Here is a 4,328-nt window from a genome sequence, read left to right on the forward strand (position 1 = left end):
TATATGCATATACAGACATATATATTTAAATACATATATACATATCACTATAAAAGCTGTATATATATGTATATTTGCATATATATATACATAACATAATATATATATATATATATATATATATATATATAATATACATATAGTATATATATATATAATATATATTATATATATATAACGTATATTATATATATAATAAATATAAATTATATATGTAACATATATACATATATACATATATATATATGTGCGTGTATGTATATGTGTGTATATGTGTGTGTTTGGGTTTTCAATTCCACGCACACACACACACACATCCAAACATACTCACACATACAAATAGATATCTTTTACCGTATACACATTCGTGCTGAACACTAATTTCATACGAGAGATGCACACTTGTATTTTTATATTTGTCTGGAAGAATGGACACAGAAGAGAAACCGTTTTGTGAACACCCAATCATTGTAGATAAATGAACGTCCACAACTAGCAAACATATTATATATCAAAAGAACTTAATAGGAAAAAAAGTGGGTTGTATATATTTGAGTTTATTAATGGCAGAAATGAAACAACGCGATAACTATACAAAGAACGTCAATAGCAGCAACGGCGACAACTCAGCATCATGAATATTAATATTAATATTAGAAGCAATTTAGAACAACGATTTAAATTGCTACAAAGTATACTGCATGTGTGTGTGTGTGTGTGTGTGTGTGTGTGTGTATGTTTATGTGTGTGTGTGTGTGTGCCTGTGTGCGTGCGAGTGTGCCTGAATATATATGCATATCCATCGCAACTTGCGAGTTGGTATCTATCTATCTAGCTATCTATCTATTTATCAATCTAAATATCTGTCTATGCATCTATATATATATAAGTAAAAGAGAGATACAGAAAGGCTGGTAATTATACATACATTCTTACGCAAGCACACTCATATGCATACGCATACATACATACATATAGACACACACACACACACACACACACACACACACACACACACACACATATATATATACATATATTAATATATATGTAGTTGTATAATTTTAAATGAATGTATCGTGTATATATTTGTTTTCTATTTGTTTGTGCTGTTTTTTAAGTATATATCAATAGACAGATTGCTATATTGATAAATGAACGAATCTGAAGAGCTTACATATATTAACATTATATCACACACATACGCACACACACGCACATACACACACACGCACACACACATATATATATATATATATATACATCTATCACAAATGATATATCGCATACACGATGTATCATACACATGATATTACATATATTAACAGGATCAGAGCATAAAAGTTATAACTTTTAACCAAATTCTTTAATCATCTCCGTTTTGCGTGATTCTAATCTGCTAAATATGGATAGACAAAAATCAGTAAAAATCATAAAAGAATAAAAACATCATAGACACTTATGGTAATAAATCAGTAAATAAATTAATGACGTCATTTCATTTTTCTATAGTAAATGTACGTTCATACTTGTCTGTGTATTGTAAGTATATGTATGTGTGTGTAGTAATAATAATAGTTATATGATAATAATAATAATTTATTCTTTTATTGGCCACAAGGGCTTACATAAAATACCATTAAAAGTCATATATTAACATCAAAGACAAACATATGGTTATACAATAGATTTTCGCGAGTACACAATATAAATAACAGTTAAAAATTAAACAAATTAAATAGAGGAAGCGCTTTCCTCGTGGAAAAAAACCCCACAAAAGCCTGATCAACAGGACAAAGCCCCTTCTCTTGTTTTGTTTTTTTTTGTTTACAGGTGCACGCTCAGAATTTGTCCTTTCACGCTAGCTATTCTTCCAACAACAACAATAATAATGATGATGATGATGATGATGATGATGATGATAATAATAATAATAATAATGATGATGATGACGATAATAATAATAATAATAATAATAATAATAATAATAATAATAATAATAATAATGATAATAATAATAATAATAATAATAATAATAATAATAATAATAATAATAATAATAATAATAATAATGATAATGTCCGGTCTTAATGATGGTTGAAACCATTTTTTCTTTTATTCATTTAAAATCGTCGCACTTTTATTTTGATAAACATATATACTTGGCTTAGCGCCAAAAGGACTCATAAATTTCAGTCAATATTGTCAACCACGAATGACGCAAAGACATAGAACAGCAGGAAATGATGCAAAGACATATATCGCACTTTTACTGCTACAATTAATGTTTTAATTATAGTTGAAGGTATTTAAGTTAAAATCTTAATAATATATTTAAGAAATCATTATATTAGTGATTGTAAAACTTTCAATATTTACATGTAATTATTATTATATTATCATTATATCATAGCGCAATTATCATTATTCCACAACATACTTATTGCAAGACTCATGTTAACGCCGCGATTCTTTAAGCAGCTCGCTGTTTGCTTTCATTATTTATCAATTTATCAACAAGGTTTCAATTCAGTTCTATATTTAAGAGATGAGGATTTTTGCACGACGAGCCGATGTGCCCCGAGTCACCGTTAACCTGGAATCACCGACCAGAAGACCGGCCACACAAGGACGGCTCTATGAGGAACAAAACTTCTTACGGTAACGCTCTCTCGGATCTACGGAACACGCGAACCCATCGCCATGACAGGGGTAGAGCGAGGAGCGGGAATTATGACATGTCGGATTTCTAAATAAGAAGCTTCTCGCAGAAGTGTCATTTCAGATATTTAACAACATATAAGATATTTTATATTCACTTTCAATTCATTATCCGTTCTCTGGCTACTCACCTGTTAATAAAAATGATGAAAATTATTAACTGATAAGATTTCAATGTTTCCATGGTGGCTTCTGTAATTTTCTCTCAGTTTCTTTTCTCGACATGTTGAATATATGTTTCCAAGGCATAATCGTTGCTTGATCCTCTGACATAAGATTTCTTTTGTCAACTTTAGATAAAATGGTTCTTTTTATATATTGAATTGAATGCTTGTAGCAATATTGCACGTGGTCTATTCTTTATATGGCGTTGTCATGGCTGCAGTACGAGAGAAATGAAATTAGACTTTCACTAACTTGACAAAATACAATAGACAATATAATAGATAAAATAAAGCTATAAAGCATATATAAGTTTGTAAGTAGATACTTGTGTGTCCCGAAAGGCACCCGAACACAGAAGATAAACATATGTATACACAGGCACATATATGCATATATGTATGTTTGTATGTATGTGCAAATATATATATATATATATATATATATATATATATACAGGGATAAACAACCCTCAATTCAAGATCCTTTAATATGTCACCTGAAGAAATGAATCAATGAAGTTGATGTACCCACTGCCCACAGATATTGCGGACTACACTGTAATCATACAAGAAATACGGACTCTGATCCTAAGAGACATGTGATTTTTGGAAATGCGTGTAGCGAGATATTAAATATTTACAAATTCCATCCGAAGGTTATTTCTAGTAAAACTATATGCACGCATGTACGTATGAATGTATGTACGCATGTACGCATGTACGTATGTACGTGTGTAAGAATGTATATATGTATGTATGTATGTATGTATGTATGTATGTATGTCATTATTCAGTTTATTTGAAAATTTCTTGCCAATAGAGAAAAACCGTTTTCTAACCTAGTTTCAAGATTCCTTCATTAGAATTTCAAGAACAACGGGGTATTTTTATATGTGTTTATATATGTATGTACGTATACATGTATGTATGTATGTGCTCATGCATGTATGTATGTATATGCAGATTTGTATGTTTTATGTATGCATTCTCATGCATATAGTTACATATCTAGACATGCTCATGTATATTTAAATTATAGACTTCTGGAAAGCTTTGTATGTATATATGTATGTATGTATGTATGTATGTATGTATGTATGTATGTATGTATGCATGTATGTATGTAAAGCGTTTTTACAGTGGCGTTCGAAGTAGATAGATAAATAATAACGTATAGAATTTCAGGTTTCAAATAAAACCTAAGGGTGTAACAGGTCGAATTGTTTGCAAGCACACATACCCTTACATATATACATATATATTCAGATATACATGTGCCTGCTTGTCTGTATGTATGCATGTATATGTGTATATGTATATATATATATGTATGTATGTATGTATGTATGTATGTACTTATGTATGTATACATACGCATCAGGGGTCCCTTAGCGATGTAATTATTCATTTAATACAAACTCTTTCAACTTTTCTAAATGTTAT

This window comes from Octopus bimaculoides, chromosome 20 (genome assembly GCF_001194135.2).
Source record: "Octopus bimaculoides isolate UCB-OBI-ISO-001 chromosome 20, ASM119413v2, whole genome shotgun sequence".
Classification (NCBI taxonomy): domain Eukaryota; kingdom Metazoa; phylum Mollusca; class Cephalopoda; order Octopoda; family Octopodidae; genus Octopus; species Octopus bimaculoides.